The 17448-nt window shown below is 43.7% G+C and overlaps 1 long non-coding RNA gene across 3 annotated transcripts in view; it reads left to right on the top strand.

Annotated features, from left to right (window-relative positions):
* LOC107136767 overlaps positions 1-17197 on the top strand; it is a 30297-nt gene extending 13100 nt beyond the window's left edge. For 2 of the 3 annotated variants that reach the window (XR_001502761.2, XR_001502760.2), the window contains 2 exons: positions 14374-14498; positions 15814-17197. This is a non-coding gene — a long non-coding RNA (uncharacterized LOC107136767). The remainder of the gene's footprint in view (positions 1-14373; positions 14499-15813) is intronic. The other variant, XR_007350849.1, reaches the window with a different exon arrangement.
* The last annotated feature ends 251 nt before the right edge of the window (positions 17198-17448 follow it).

Here is a 17448-nt window from a genome sequence, read left to right as displayed (position 1 = left end):
CTTGAGCATCCGAGGAGCCCCTGGAACAATCCTCCGGGGGATACCGAGGGATGTGAACAGGAAGAGGAACCTGGGAAAAGCCCAGACTGCCTGTTACTCAAGCTGTGAATGTGCAGGGCATTAATAATTGGGAAAATTATTCAAATGTGGCTTCATCTATTCACACAAGCCATCGCAGCCTGAGCATTCTGGGTATTTGTTGATTTGAATATTATTTTCTTATATAAGAAAAGCCAGCTGTTGCTTCTTGCTGTCCGGATACAGTGCACAGCATTTCCATAGCATTCACAGCCTCTTGCAGACCCACCAGAGTCAGCCTCTCAGATCTGATCTTCCTGGCCACCCCACATGCTCTGGCCACACAGCGCTGACCACTCCTCTCTGGGCATGACAGGTGTTTGCATGCCTGTGTCTTTGCTCCTGCAGTTTCTGTGCTTCTTATCCTGGATTAGTCTTGCTCATCCTTCAAGGTTCCTATCAATAATAACAATGCTGACAGTGGATATTTACCTGCTGTATACCTGGCACTATTCCAAGCACTTTACCTAGTTCATCTTACTCGATTTTCCCAGCAGTTGTGATTTGGATATGAATATTGTCCTCATTTTACTCCTAAAGAAGTAAGGACATAAGGAAGTCACTTAGGGGACAGTGTTCAAGCCAGAGTCGAACATTTTATGTGTGTGTATGTGTGTGTGTGTGTGTGTGTGTATTGGGGGGACTGGGTATTGAATCCAGGGCACTCAACCAATGAGCTACACCCCTAACTTGTTTTTTTTATTGTTCTAATTAGTTATACATGACAGTAGAACACATTTTGACACATTGTACAGAAATGGAGCACAACTTCTCCTTCCTCTGGCTGTATGTGGTGCATAGTCACATCAGTAGTGTAACCATACATATATATAGGGTCCCATCCTGTTTTTATTTTTATTTTTGGAAAAGGTCTTGCTAAGACCTTGCTGAGGCTAGCCTTGAACTTGTAATCCTCCTGCCTCAGCCTCCCGAGTTGCTGAGATTACAGGTGCGCACCACTCCACTGTGCCTGCCAAAATTGAACTCTTGACCACTCTCTTTCGCGAAGCTTCCCCAACCCTGACCTTATCCCTGCAGCAGAATTAATCTCCTTTCCTGTGTTCTACTAACCCAAACTGGGTTAGAGATTTTTTTCTGTCTTGGTGGTCAGCTTGTTGTACACCCTCTGACACGTAGGAGATGTTAATAAATATTCAATGACTAGTTTTACGTGTCAAACTGGCTAGCTAGACAGCCCTCAGTTCAATGGGCACTCAGGTAGGTGTTGCTCTGAAGACTTTTCCTAGAGATGTGGTTAACGACTATAATCAATGGGTTAAGTACAGGAGAATGGCCTGGATCATCTGATGGACCTGATCTAATCTGCCCTAGAGACAAACCTGAAGTTTCTCTGAGCTCTGCAGTTTCCAGCTCCTGTCTGCCCTGTGGATTTTGGACTTGCTTAGCTGGTCCACACAGTTACGTCAGCTAAGTCCTTGTAATAAATCTTTCTTTACTGGTTCCGTTTGCCTGGTAGAACCCTGATGCAATTTGTTGCACTTACTGACCTTGGCTGGCTTTCAGGTGTTAATGTCCTCCTTGTTCCGTGAGTACTAAGTCCACTCTAACTGCTGTCAGGAGACAGTTAAGGACTTTTCAGATTCCTGAAGTTTTGGATGTGACTATGTTTGGGCAAGCTCCAGGTTACCTTCTGGATCACGTATCCTACAAGAATCGAAGGGTTCTCTTGCATTATCCTCAAACCCCGAACTAACTGCCATGCCAACAAAAATGGATTTATATGAAATTAAAAACCCTTATGCTTCAGGGGCCCCTTGCTTGTGTGTCTACCCGTGAGTTCACACCATGCTGTTTATTTCCTTAAAGTTTGTAATAGTAAGACAGTGTCAGAAGTGAATTTGGAAAGGAATTTTGGGACATTTTAATGCTTTTGAGAAATTATGGACTTGATTTGGATGTACAGGAAGGGTGTCTTCTTTTGTCCTCTTGAAGACTTATTAAAGAAAGAAGAAATTTATGAGAAAAATAGATGGGTGTGACCCAAAAGAGATTTAAGAGGAGAGACGAAAATCAGCAGGCATTTTTCTGAAACTGAGAAGTGAATTATAATGAAATTTTCAGATCATGCCTCAAGTGGTAGTCCATGGAGAGGAAGAACTAAATCTTGAATAGAAATACTGATTAAATCGTTTAGATTGTCTGATAACCCGACTAATGGAGAACAGCACATCACCTCAACACATTAGGGAAAGGTTTGTGTTTCTAGCTTATCTTTAATTTTTTTTTTTTTAGTTGTAGATGGACATAACTTTATTTATTTATTTTTATGTGGTGCTGGAGATCGAACCCAGTGTCTCACACATGCTAGGCAAGCAAGCACTCTACCACTGAGCCACGACCCCAGCAGTTTCCTGCTTATTTGATAAAACACTGATTGTTGCAGATGTTGTAAAATTCCTAATATGTCAATACTGTGAAGACATCAATAACAAACCATTTAATGAATTGTCAGTTAGTTATACTTAAGGTTAGCTATTGCCCAAGAACATTTGAAATGCCCTGAACTTTTGTATCTCTTTCATAGGATAAATTTATTAGAGATATTTGAAAATTTGACAATAATTTCCTAAACATTTTACATGGTGCCAGTAATAAGATATGAAAAAAAAAAAAAAGAAACCTTTCTAAGCTATCTATGAAAACACACTTTGATGAGTCATCATGGGGGGAGGGCTGTATTGTCTTTCTATAAACAGGGATTTTATAAGATCTTACCATAGGAAGAGGCGAAAGGATATGGAGGCCAAAAATATAGCAAAAAACATAGCCTCAAAGTGTCTTAGGCAGATGATTAGTAAAATACTAAGTTGTTTTTCTATTTTTGTGAGGAGCCCTCAACCCCATACTGGGGATAAAACCCAGGGGGCCTTTACCACTGAGCTACATCCTCTTACCTTATTGTTTTGAGACAGGGTCTCACTTAATTTCTCAGGCTGGCTTTGAACTTGGGATCCTCCTCCCTCAGCCTCCCTAGTAGCTGGGATTGTGGGCCTATGCCACTCTGTCCTGCCTGAGGTTTTCCTTTTTTTGTTTCTAAATAGATTTTTTCTTATTTAAAAAATTCTTTTTTTTTTTTTTTTAAATAGAAATCGCCATATTGTGGGTGTACCAGACTCCTCCAAACCTAGGTTTCTACTTTCGTTAATAATTTTTCTCTTAAACCGGGCGTCCTGGTGCATGCCTGTGAATGTGGCTATTTGGGAGGCTGAGGCAGGATTCAAGGCCAACCTGAGTGATATGCTGAGACACTGCCTAAGACAAAACAAAACAAAAACACCCAAGGAATAACAATAAGATTATTTCCTCCTCTTATTTGTTGCCCTTTTCCCTCCAAATACCAGAGATTTGGGGACTTTAGAGGTCATAACAATATGTAGTGAGCTACAATATCGAAAGTCCCATCGGGCTTAATTCACATTTGTCTTGATACACTGAAAATTATTACTTATCCTGAATCTTTGGAGCTGAGTGTAACTGATATCTCAAACTTTGAATTTTCAAATTGGGAGAAGTTAGCATAAGATTTTACCCTGAGGGAGAGCCACCCAGTCTGCTTTGAAAAGGTAGTGGAGTCCCGACTGTAGACTTCAGAATCTTCCAAGTGTGTCCTAGTCCACTGCCTAAGAGACGAAAGGGCTTTTTTTGGAATTGGGAAATACAGGTCAAAATAAATTTGACAGGGACCATCATTTTTCAATGAGTCAGTAATCCTTGGCTTTCATTTTATACCCAGACATCACTTATTGAAAACAGGGAACTGTTTCCCATGATGAATCTCGACTTCAGCAAGCAGATGTGGCCTCGCTACTGATGTGTATCTACTTAGAAAGATTGTGGCCTCACAGGCAGAATAATCCGGTAAAGGATGCTAACTCACCCTCTGGACAGAGGCTTCACTTTCTCCTGTAGTTGAATCCTTGGTCTTAATGTCTGCAGGTGGGGGAGGGGGAGGAACTCCCTGCGTGTTTCTCACTCAGGGGCGGGTGCAGAGGGGATGCCTGGGCTCCCGTGACCTTCACGGCAGCAAGGTCAGCTCAGGAACACGACAGGGATATGGCTGGCCTTACCTCTTTCCATTGCCAGGGTTGACTCTTGTTTCTTTTTGGTTTCGTGCTCCCTTTGGCTCTGTGTGTCCAAGAATGCAGGCCTGCCTCCCTGACAAAGGGTACTAGGGACCCTGTGGAGGCTCCTCTATTGGCCTTTGAGGACCTGAGCAAGAGCACACTGGTTCTCCCCCTGTTCACCTAGCATTTGAGACAGTCAAAGCCGAGCAGCACTCAGATGGTCTCACGGGCTGCGACTGTACTCCTGGTTTCCGGCTCTGGAATTCCCTGACCTCCTATTAGCACGTGCCAAAAATTTTACCCATATTTGATCCATATCAACCAAATAGCTCCTGGTCCTTCTATAGCCTGCCTCCTCTTTGGATTTCCCATTGAGCACTCGGTTTTATTTTCGAGGAAGGTCCCTGGTCACCACTGCCCTGTGTTGTTTTCGATGTCATCTGTGCATGCCAAATTGGCAGTGACAATTTCCTCCTGCTTTAGGTTTTACCTGCCTACCTGCAAAGCCTGGGACAAGTCTCAAAATGACAATATATGAGAGGTGAGAGGCAGCCTTTCATCACTGATCCCTTTTACTTTAAAATGAGTTCCTTTTCTGACCTCAGGTGTCCCTGATCCTACCTTGTCTCCACACAAATTGCTTTAGGGGAACTTATGCTTCTTTATACAAAATATGCCTTAAAATATCCAGAATTTCCTAAGTATCTAAAGAGAAAACAACATTTTCCCCTAGTTTTAAGTGCTCGTGAAGCACCCACGTGCCAACCTTGCGTTTCCACCGTTACCATGTTGGATGGAGGCCTTTAGGGGTCTTGGTTATAAACCCGAATCTTGGTCCTGTGTGTTTCCCATTCTGTTTTTACACAGTAGATGTCGCTCTCTACCCAGTGAATCGCCAAGCTCAGCAATGCACTGAGTTAATTAGAAAAGAAAGCTATTTAGAAAAGGATTCTTAAGTGACTGCAAAACATATTTTCAATTACTTTCAAATAGGACATTTTCCCCCACAGTTTGCGAGAGGCATTCATTATTTCTTCGGTAAAAGGAAACCCTTCAAAACTCATTACAGGAAAGATCAGTAAAGCGGGTGGCAGTCTTCCCCTCTCAGCCCTGTGGCCGGGGAGTGGGGGCAGGTGTAAACTCTGCTGAAATGCGCTTGCCTCTAGGATGACCCCCTCAAAGGCATTTTGAACCTGTTTCTAGAGAAGGGGGGATTCCCACACCCACCCCTCTCCTCAGAGCCTCAGAAAAGACCCCTTGAGTGTTTAATGGCCAAAGGAAGCATTTTCTTCTCTCTCTTCTTCCCTCCCTCCCTCCCTCCCTTCCTTTCTTTTTGGTACCAGGGATTGAACTCAGAGCACTTAACCATTGAGCCACATCCCCAACCCTTCTTCTTTTTTTTTTTTTATTTAGAGACAGGGTCTCACTAAGTTCCTAGGACCTGGCTCAATTGCTGAGGCTGGCTTTGAACTTGCAATCCTCATGCCTCAGCCTCCCGAGCTGCTGGAATTACAGGTGTGCACCACAGAGCCCACCTGGCATGAATGAATCTTCTAATTGGATGGCTGAGTCGAGAGAAGCCTGAAGAATTAACTCTGCAGAAAGAAAGCTCTTTATTTTCAGGTTGTTTAAGATGAAACAATAAGCAGAGTTTCATAGGTGGTTGCCATGTTTCCCCCTTGCATTCCGGAAGGCAGACTGAAGGACCAGAACTGGAGGACCAGGCAAGTTAATGTGGTGAATTTTATTTAAATTTTGTTAGAATTCCATCATGATTTTCACACCAGAGAGGCCCTAAATTACAAGACTTCTTAACCATTTCAAAACTTCAAAGGGAACTAGGGGGCATGTTGGTGGATCACTGTGATATTGCTCTGTGTGATTTAAAGAAAATAATTAAAATCAATTTTGAGTTTATTTTTTAATGGTACATTATAATTATGCATAATAGTGGGATTCATTAGACCATATTTCTATTCTATATGGCTTTTTGTCAAACCTTGGGGCATGCAAAGTGGTTAGGAATTCCAGAACTGTTTTTGCTTTTTGAGTAATTTAAACATTTTTGATGCTAATTTATAGTAAATCTTGTTCCTAACATTATCAAAATAACAGTATCTTCGAAAGTGATAAAGTCTGGGCCCAAAATTTCAGGTATGAGATCTGTGGGTCAACTATGCTTACTATAGGGATTGATCTAGCAAAGGCGGGCTCAGATAACCTTGAGGTCTACTCTGTGCTTACATGCATGCGCCCACACAAAAATTGTGAGGGTTTTCCAGAAATCAAGCTTATGAAATTTTACATCATTAGATGCTTTGCATTTAAGAGAACAGTCAGATCTATCTCAGGCTTTCTTTCTTTCTTTTTTTTTTTTTTTTAAATATCTCAGGCTTTCAATGAAGCTGTCCCTAAACCACTGTTCCTAAATCATCCTCATTTGGCTGATATCAGAAAGCGATATGTTCAGTTTTTGTGAGTGCAATGACATTTGCAGACAATTCTCAACCTACCTGCTCTGGTCTCCGTGAGATGGGGTTTAAATTACACCTAAAGCTTTTCCTTTGCATATATGGAGAGTCCCCAAAGCGGAAGGAATATAAAAGAGTAGAAATTAGAATTCATTCATTCAACATGTATCTAGAGAGCAGTTTCTATCCTCAATAAAGAACTTTTTCTCCTTATAAAAGTAGCACAAGTACATTGCAGGAATTTGGAAAATACAGATAGGCATATAGTAGAGTCTTATATACCTCACCAGTGATTCTACCATCCAGAGATTTCAACATTCATGTTTGGATGATTTATTAATATTTGATTGTACTTACAGTTTTAGCTTTTATTGATGTAAACATGTATCTAATCTATAAATTCCAATTATCTTGTGCTCTACAACACTTTTTTTTTTTTTTTCCTCCTGGGGAGGAATCTGTTGCCCAGGCTGACCTTGAACTCTGGGCTCAAGCAAACCTCCTGCCTCAGTCTCTTGAGTAGCTGGGACCACAGGCATGTGTCACTACATCCGATAATACAACTAGTGTTTAATGGCTAAAAAAAGGTTTGGTTATTTGGACAAAATTTGCAAAACCAGTCCCCGTGGCTGGACCATCTCGTAGCCATCACTTTATATACATGATTAGTTCTTTAGGAGAAAGACTGTAAGTTGAATTTTTAGGTTCAATAGTGTGACTATTTTAAGGTCCCTCCATGTGGGAAATCACCTTTTCAAAGTCAATTTACATTCATCTCTACCAACAGTACATAAACATTCTGGAGCCTTTGCACCATTGTCTTAGAAATCCTTTTGTAGTGACTTCTGGTGCTGCCCTGAGTCTTTATAAGGCACAAACATTTGTTTAGTATTAGTCTTAAGATTAAATGCCATGAGCACATTAGTAAAGGAGTTCTTATATTACATTAAAGGAAGGGCAAATAAACAATAAAAAGTAATAGTATTGTCTCTCTGACTTTGCATTTATTACAATGGGAACAGCTTAGTTTTAATTACTGGTTATAAATACTTCATAGCCTACTAATAAACGTCCTGCAGTATATTCAGAGAATTGCAATAAACTCTTGGTCAGATGAGAATTCACTATAGTTCTTGGTCTCTAAATCTCTGTTGAAAAGAAGGATAAAACTGCCATATTTGCTGGTGAGAGTTATTTGAAAGACTGATAAGGGAGTGAGCCCAAGCTAGGTTTTGAAATAATTACTGCCATCAGGACAGAATTGGGAAGATGAAGCCTGCATATTAATGTAGCAGGGATTGAACTCAGGGGCACTTGGCTACTGAGCCCCATCCCCTGCCCTATTTTGTGTTTTATTTAGAGACAGGGTCTCATTGAGTTGCTTTGTGCCTTGCCATTGCTGAGGCTGGTCTCAAACATGCGATCCTCCTGTTTCAGCCTCCTGAGTGGCTGGGATTACAGGCCTGCACTACTGCACCTGGCCCCAGCTCAGTGTTTGAAATTGTATTGCTGAATACACGGATGAGGGACAGTGGGGGTGGTGGTTTGTATACCTTCTTAGTTGCGATAGCAAAATGGGAAGAAAATATTCAAATCAGAAAACATGCTGGTTCCAGGTTATAATCCTTATTCATGCTGACTTTAGATATGCCACGAATCTGGGAGGAATTTCTTTTTACTCATTTTTGTGAAATTTTCCCAGTCTTCCTTTTTTTCTGAGTGCATATTAAAACGTTCAAAATGAAAATAGAGGGCTGGGGATGTGGCTCAAGCGGTAGCGTGCTCGTCTGGCATGCGTGCGGCCCGGGTTTGATCCTCAGCACCACATACAAACAAAGATGTTGTGTCCGCCAAATACTAAAAAAAAAATAAATATTAAAAATTCTCTCTCTCTCTCCCTCTCTCTTTAAAAAAAATGAAAATAGATTTATTTGTACTATTTTCTGATTTACAAAAAGGATAGATACTCATAAACATTATATAAAATAGAAAACCATGAAGAAGAAAGCAAAAACCATAAAAGTACCACACTCAGAGATAAGTGCTATTGATATTTGATGAGTGTCTTTCCATACAGTTGACTTCTTCTTTCAATAGATATAAAATGTTGTGCAAATGTGATTATGGACCAACAATAAACATTGTTGTTTCTTCATGTTTTGTTCAATAACTTGCTTTTTTGGCAGGGTTTGGTGGTGATTGCCTGTGATCTCAGCTGTCTAGGAGGCTGATGCAGGAGGATTGCAAGTTCAAGACCAGTCTCAGCAATTTAGCAAGACCCTGTCTCAAAATAAAAAATAAATAGGGAGACAGGAGCAGTGACGTACAGCAGTAATCCCAGTGACTCGAGAGGCTGAGGCAGGAGGATGGAGAGTTCAAAGCCAGCCTCAGCAACTTAGTGAGGCTCTAAGCAACTTAATGAGACCATGTCTTTAAATAAAATATATAAAAAAAAGGGGTTGGGCGTGTGGTTCAGTGTTGAGTGTCCCTGGGTTTAATCCCTGGTAAAAACAAACAAACGAAACCGCCCCCCCCAAACCAAAAGAGGGACTGGGGATGTAGCTCAGTGGTAGAGTGACCCTGGGCTCAATTCCCAGCACCCCCTGTCCCCCCCCCAATAACCTGCTTTACTTTTTGTAGATATGTATGTTGTGACTGTGTTTTGTGGGAATGTATGTAGAATCTGTAGCATTTTTTTTTTTTTGTACCAGGGATTGAACCTAGAGGTGCTTAACCACTGAGGTACATCTCCAGCCCTTTTGTGTATTTTATTTAGAATTGGGGTCTTGCTAAGTTGCTTAGGGTCTCACTAAGTTGCTGAGGCTGGTTTTGAATTCATGATCTTTCTGCCTCAGCCTCCAGAGCTGCTGAGATCACAGGTGTGCACCATCATGCCTGGCCTCTAAAAACGGTTTTTGCAGTATTTATTGTTGGTCACCTGAAGATCTTTCATATAATTAATTAAATGGTTGGTATTGAGGATTGAACAGAGGGGTGCTTTACCACTGAGCTATATTCCCAGTCCTTTTTATTTTTTCTTCTGAGTCTGGCTAAATCGCTGAGGCTACTCTCAAACATGCCATCCTGTTGCCCCAGCCTCTTTAGTTGCTGTGTGTCCTCACACCCACCCTGACTTTCTTTTAAAATATGCCATTTTTGGTTATTGGGATGTTTATCTTTTTCGTATGGTTTTGTAGGAATCTTTCTTCTTGGTGCTGGGGATTGAATCCAGGCCTGTGCACATGCTAGTCCAACCAGTGCACCCAGAGCTACACCCCCAGGCTTTTCAAAAATTTTATTTGGAGACAAGTTCCTGCAAAGTTGTCCAGGCTGGCCTTGAACTTGCCATCCCCCTGCCTCCTACTCCCAAGTAGCCAGGATTACACACCCCCATGTCCAGTGGTTAAGAGTTTATAAAATGACCAACCAGGAGTTGGGGGTGCAGCTCAGTGGTAGCGTGTGTGCTTAGCATGTGGGAGACCCTGGGCTTAGTCTTCAGCACCCAAACAGTAAACATTGTTGTTTCTTCCTGTCCATGTAAAAATCTGGATAGGTAGCTACCCTCTATCAGTACTCTCTACCTTCTGCTCACTCATGAGAAAGGAAAAAATCAAAACAAAACAAACAAACCCTCCACCAAACAAAAACCCAAACCAAACCAAAACACAGTCTGGGCTGCCCCGTCCCTCCCTGTCCTCTCCTGCTCTCACGGTGAGTGTGGCTGGCCATGCGGGGATGAAACGCAGGTAAGAGAGGACACGGGCTTCCTTGAGGGCTCTGGCTGCTTATTTAGGGACTTCTTTCAACAGACTTCCCAGGGGAGTGTGGCCTCTGGGAAGGTCGTGGGGATGTAGGGACCAGAACCCTGAGCATGGGGTGTGGCCAATGTAGGTATGCCCGGAGACAAGGGATGGCCTAACTGCTGTGCGTGTGTCGTATCTCCTCTGCTCACACTGGTTCTCCATTGTCCTGTGGGGCTTCACCTCCAAAACACAAGTTCCAGGATAATTCTAAGACAGCAGTAATGGAGCACGAAACCAAGTGCAAGCCCTTCTCCAGGGGTTATGAGTAGCTGCCTCGGTTCTAGACCATGCAACTGGTCCCATGCAGTCCCCACAGTAATTCCTGCTGGTGCCAAGGATTAGGGCCCTGAACAGAAAGAAAAGAACTCTGATTCTGTGAATGGTATTTAAAAAGGCCTGAGTCCAGGTGTGGTGGTGAACGCCAATAATCCTGGTGGCTTGGGAGGCTGAGGCAGGAGGATTGCAAATTGGAGTCCAGCCTCAGCACTTTAGTGAGACTGTATCTCAAATTAAAGATTAAACAACAACAACAACAACAACAACAACAACAACAACAACAACAAAAAACACTGGTAATGTAGCTCAGTGGTAGAGTGCCTCTTGGGTCAGTCCCCAGAACACCCTGCAAAGCAAAGCAAAACAAAACAACAACAACAAAGGGCCTGAGACCTTTGCAGTTAACACATGACACAGTATCACATCTAAAAACCCTGCCCCCTAGCTGCTGGGACATTTCATGTGACCTATTTCTGCTCTCTGCTGTCAGTCTGAGAGTGAAGGGTCGTGGTCAGCATGTTAAATGCCCAGTTTGCTCCCCTTAGGATAAATTTGAGCTTGGTCCCCAGTAGCCCATTTCCACCCTCCCACAGAAATGCTCCGAAAAGGAAAAATCAGAGCGTTTTGTAAATATACTTACCAAATAATCTTTCCTCCTGAAAGCATATTCACGTTCTGGCAGAGAGGCTGCCTTTATTCTACCCTCGATGCAAATGCATCCCAAGTACTGGTGAGGGACCCTTTATCCAAGTTTGTAAAATGCTTGAAGAAGTTTCTAGAAAAAAAGATAGACACCATGCGAGCAGAAGGCACTATTATCACTTGTTTGGAAGTCTGTGTTTTGTTAACAAACGTGCCCCTGGTGACGCGTGGATCAGCGTGGTTTATTACAAGCAAGGCTGCGTGGGGCTCCTCACATTCCCGTTACTGGCCTGGGGAGGGTCCGAGTCTCAGCGACTTTCCAAACCCGAGCAAAACCACCCATAAAAAGTGTGATGAAACAAACACTGGGGCAGGGGGATTTGGTGTTCTTTCTTCTCCCCCTGCCAGCAAGTGAAGAATTTAACACCGCCATCCGTCAGAGCTTGCAGGCAAAAGCCACAAATCTCTGTGGTTCTGTTTGACATATTGGCACCGTGCCAAGTTCACAGGACGCTCTGTCTAGAATCCTGGGACCTCACCGAGTCTCAGCAAGTTCACGCAAAGGGCCGAGTCAGTAACCTGGATGCAAGTGGCTGTTCATGCATTTAGCTTGTTCCTTGCCCACCTGCACCCAAGGCCCTTCCAGAAGAGCCTCATAAAGTGATGCTCCCTGACATTCAGCACACACCGACTTCTCTTCCCGTTTCCTGGTTCTTTAGTAGATCCCCCCAGAGGGCAGGGATACTGTCGGACAATCGCATGACTTCACTGCCCTCTCTCCAGCTCATCAGAAATCCTTTGGCTGTTGTATGAGTGAAACGTGCTTTTGAAAGGGTGACATGGGTGTCGTCTGTAGGTGTCTCTACCAACAGTTGACCACCCATTTCCTTGACCTCACACCATTCTAATCTACTCCCAGTGTTCATGATCCTCCCCAGACGGCCTTAAGGACCAGAGGAAGGAGGTGGAGGACGTAGCAGAAACTTCCTGCACTGAGCAGCATTGCTCATGGAATTTCAAAGCACTTGTCAGTATAAGAGGCCTCCATTTCTCTGATAAAAATAATGAAAAGTGCTTGGGTTTATGAGATGGGCTCTCTGTAAATTCTCATCAAGGAGGACAGATATATTATGGGAAGAGAGAGTTTTTCTGTATAAAGTGTCGCTAGGATCCTTCCTGCTGGGAGACTGGTTCTGTCTCCTCCCCCACCCTCCTTCCCCTTCTCCTCATTCCTCCTCCTCCTCCTCCTCCTCCTCCTCTTCTCTTCTCTTCTCTCTTTTCCTCTTCTAATTTTTCTTGCTTTGCTTTGAGGAAATCAGGATCTTCTGAAAGTTGATGATTTTGGTCACTCAGTTTGCTTCCATGTGACCTCTGATCATAGAGAGTGGACTTGAAGTGCTGGGGGAGGGGGTCCCAATTGCAACCCTCCCCCTGCTTGGGTTTGGACATGTTCAGTGTCCAGACTCATTCGCTCCTTTCAGGATGGTGGGACATATTTGTATCCAGGCACAAAAGGAAAGGAGGGCTGAGCAGGAGTAGGGGGAGGAGAGGCTGTAAGGCTCCACCCAGGCCTCCAGGAGGCCTGCCCCTCTTCCCTTCTCCCCTTCCCACGCCCCTAGCTGGGTCTCAGCTGGGTGCAGTGGCTGTAGTCCCAATTGGTAAGCTGAGACTGGAGGAGTTTGTCATCAGCCTGGGCAACATAGCAAAGCAGACAAACAAAAACAACACAACACAACACAACTGCGGTTAGGGGACTTCCCATTGTACTCCCATAATTCCCTGCAAATGTGTCAATCGTTGTATTCACCATTGTTTTTGGTAACTGGCTGTATTACTTGGAGTTACCAGAGTGATTACTGATCCTCGTTAAACGAAGCACAGTGAAAAGACTGAAAGTAAATATTTCAATTGTAACAGTTTTTTAAAGATTATAATAATGCACTCAGCATTATAATAATTTCTAACAGTAATAAAGCTTCTTTATGTACTCCATTTCTCATTCTATTAACTGGAACATATGGAAATCAATATTGGTGAGAGGTCCCTCTGTGGGAAGCAGTTTGATAAAAAATCTGAACAGAGCTAGGGGTGTGGCTCAGTGGTAGAGCACTTGCCTAGCACGTGTGAGGCGCTGGGTTTGATCCTCAGTACCACACAAAAGTAAATAAATAAGAAAAAGTTTTTTAAAAAAACAAATCAGTGTCTACCAGGCTGGGCTGGGCCTTATTTGTTGAGCAGGAAGCAAAGAAAAAGGAGTAGTTAGAGTGCTAAAGCCCCTTTAAGGGAGTACCTCCCACGGCCTAACTTCCTCTCTCTAGGCCCCACCTCTTAAAGGTTCCACCATTTCTTAATAATGCCATAGGCTGGGGATAAGCCAGCTAGGCCTATGGGGGACATTTATCCAAACTTAGTGTGTGTGTGTGTGTGTGTGTATCTCACATGCCTTTTTTTCTGGAGGGTGAGAACTCTGTTTTTCAGATTTGAGTAGCTGAAGATTAGCATAGGACCTGGAATATAGCAAGGATTCAACAACTGTTTACTGAATAAAGAAATGAAGGCAGGCAGGATTTAGGAAGTGGGACTACCCTGAAGAAGAAAGGAGTGAAAAGAGAAAGCAAAGCCACGAACTCAAATTTAATTTTATGAAGGAAGAACTATCAGTTAAATTAATTTATTATTATTATTTTTGTGATACTGGGGATTGAATTCAGGGACTCCTTACTACTGAGCTGCATCTCCAGCCCCTTCTAATTTTTATTTTGAGACAGGGTTTTGCTAAGTTGTCCAGGCTGGCCTCTAATTTGTGATCCTCCTGCCTCAGGCTCCTGAGTAGTGTGACTTGCAGACGTGCACCACAACGCCCAGTTCAGTCTGATTTTACCAACAAGGAAACTGAAGCTTGGTGAGTGTGTGACATGTTCAAATGACACAGCTGGGAAAGCCACATCAGGAACCCATGTCAGAAAGCCAGATTGACTTTGAATTTAGTGTTCTTGACCATTTAACTGTCTCTTACAGGCAAGCTTGGCAAATGCATTGGTTTATGCACACCTGTTGATGAAGTCCTTCCCTGAATCTGACCCTGACCCGAACCCCATCTTCTCTGACCTTCTGGATGTGCAAAGCCTGCAAATATCATCATTGTGAGAAAAAATTAAATTTTTTAATATTCCAAATTTTGGGTTTTAGAACCACATTTTCTCCTCCTCTTTCTCTTTTTGAAATTTCTTTGCCTCCAGGCTTATTTATTTATTCCTGGGCTACCACATATATTCCTGAGATCCTGGATGGTGGAAAGTTGTCCTTTAAAAGCAGAGGGCACTGTGGGTACAGATGGATGCTTCCATTCAAATCTGCAGCCAGGACATTTTCTTCTTGGGAAAAGCCCCTCCCTCTGCCCTCCCTGCTTCTGACCTTGACCGGTCTCCAGGTGAAAGGTGATCATTAGCATAAATGCCCAAAGCAGATCTTGCTTGCTCCCTTCTGAATGGAGCGGGGACTTCTCTGGTTGCTGTTCTGGTTTGGAAGGACAGTCTAGGGTGGATGTCAGCTGCTCCTGGACGTGAGGAAGAGAGACTAATAAAAGGCATTAAAAACATCTTTCTCCTTATTTCACTTGACGCCCTGCGTCTGTCACAGACCCTGCCCGACTGACAGGACGTTACACAAATAACCCCTTCTTAAGGAGCCGAGAGGCGGCAGCGGGCATTTTTTCATTTGGAGTCTATCAACTGAGAATTGATAAAGTCATCACGGAACAACTGTAGTTTGACCCTGACCTGCCAAAGGAGATCGAAAACGTCTGGAGTGGAGGGAGGCGAGGGGGCCGGCGACGTGGCCGCCTCGGGAAGGCGCAGAGTCGGCCCGGGGCTGACCGGGCGCTCCGCGAGCGTGTTTAATAACTGCAAAGTAAATAATGAAAGGGCAGTCAATAAACAATTGTGGTTTAATAAATTATTCATTTTAACAATACTTGCAGTGTTTGCCCAGGGATGGAGCCGGCTGGAGGCTTCTTCCCTGCGCGCCGCGACTCGGAACCCTCCTGTTGTTCACCGTTCTGGACAGCAGAGGGCACTCGCGTCACGCCCGAAAAAGGCAGAGGCCCACCCCTCCCGGTGCCCCTCCTTGTTCATGGAAAGAGAGGCGACAGGGAAACGTCGAGAAGAGGTGGAGAGGACGATAGAAAATGAGTGGATAGGGACGGAAATGAAAAAAATACATTTTCCACAGGCTGATCAAATTCAACCTTGCACCGCAGCTAGGCATCTGCAAACAAATCGAAAACAGTCACTCTGTATTTCCTTGGTTAAAATAACTTATTTATTTGAAAGCCATAGGATGACAGATTGGGAACAGTCAGGGCAAGGGCAAGGAGATATCCGAGACATTTAACAGATTTATTTCCATCTTGAAAATGGAACTCTGATTTTTTTGTTTTGTTTTGTTTTTGTTTTTCAGGAAACACTCTCAGGATCAGGTGGTTTTCCTGAGCTTCACTGCCAAAGAGACAGCAAGAATGCCAACCAGCTGCTGAGGGGCCCGAGGCTGCCTTTTAATTTAGGAGACAGGGTCTCACTAAGTTGCCGAGGCTGGCCTTGAACTTACAATCCTGCTGCCACAGCTTCCCAGGTTGCTGGGATCACAGGTGCACACTACCCTGGCTGGCTCCCTAGGCTGCGGGGAACAAAGCCCCAGCACAATTTAGAGCTTACCCTTCATGGAAATGAGTTCCTAATATCAGCCCAATTCTGCATTCATTTTCTGTTCTCATGGCCCTGTGCCAGGGCTTTATTTTATTTATGAAATTGTGTCATATGAGGCAAAACTCCTATTGTAGGTTGAGAAGGGCCATTGTCATCCTGGGATATTTACTGTACGCCTAGGTGCTGAGGTGTAATCTGTCCTCTGCAGTAATGCAGATACGAAAGCCAGTGGTATTTATTTATAATAACGCGGGAGGCAGCCTGCAGGGAAGTGTCATCTTGTTTGTAATCAATCCCAGTGTGAGGCTGTTGTTGCCGCACAATCAGGTTTTGCATTAAGTGACAAATTGGCTTCGTCTTCTTATTCTGACTGTCATTTTTCTTCAGTAGGGATATATCATCTCTGTTACAAGGCCTTGGAGCTTACACACACACACATACACACACACACACACACAAATGCATGCCTTGTGAATGAGCTCAGGAAAAAAGCCACCATCTCCCATGGGCTTACAAACAAACCCTAATTCCTGCCACTCCTGGGAATGAGCACGAATGTGTTGAAGAAAGCTGGCAAAGTAGAAGAGCGTGCTGTGCGTGTGGTGAGGTAAACATGGCTGTATCTGGTGAAGGCGTGTCATTGCTACGGATTGAATTGATTCACCAAATCCATATACTGAATCCCTACTACCAACGTGAGTGTGTTTAAAGACAGATTGGAGCTGGGGGTGTAGCTCATTGGCATAGTGCTTGTCTAGCCCACGTGAGGCCTAGGTTCAACCCCAGTACAAACACAAAAAATGGGTCTTTGAGAGGTAATTAAGGTTAAATGAGGTCATAGGGGTGGCACCCTAATCCAATATGGCTGGCACTTCTGAGATGAGGAAGAGGCACTAGGGATATGGGTACAGAGTTTTCTCTCTGAAGACACAGCAATATGGTAGTCATCTGCAAGCCAGGGAGAGAGTCCTCAGGAGAAACCAAATCTGCCGATAACTTGATCTTCAACTACCAGCTTCCAGAACTGTGAGAAAGTGGATTTCTGTTGTTTCAACTGCCCTGTCTGTGTCATTGTGTTATAGAAGTCTCAGCAGACTCACACGGTCATTAATAAACTGACACTGGTGCTGTGTTCTGGATGTCTGTCTGTGTTGCAGCCCTAAAGCCCAAGGTGATGGTATTTGGAGGTAGGGCCTTTGGGCAGCTTTTGGTCACTACAACAAAGCACCTGACACAGGCTACTTAGAAAAGAAAGGTTTATTTAGCTCACAGTTTTGGAGGCTGAAAGTCCCAAATGTCACAGTGCAGGCTTTCTTGGTGCTCCTTGGCTGCACCACCTCATGGAGCAGATAACAATGGCAGAGCAGGTACAGAATTGCATACATGGTCA

This window comes from Marmota marmota, unplaced genomic scaffold (assembly GCF_001458135.2).
Source record: "Marmota marmota marmota unplaced genomic scaffold, marMar, whole genome shotgun sequence".
Lineage (NCBI taxonomy): Eukaryota > Metazoa > Chordata > Mammalia > Rodentia > Sciuridae > Marmota > Marmota marmota.
This window is presented reverse-complemented; position numbering and strand designations above follow the sequence as displayed.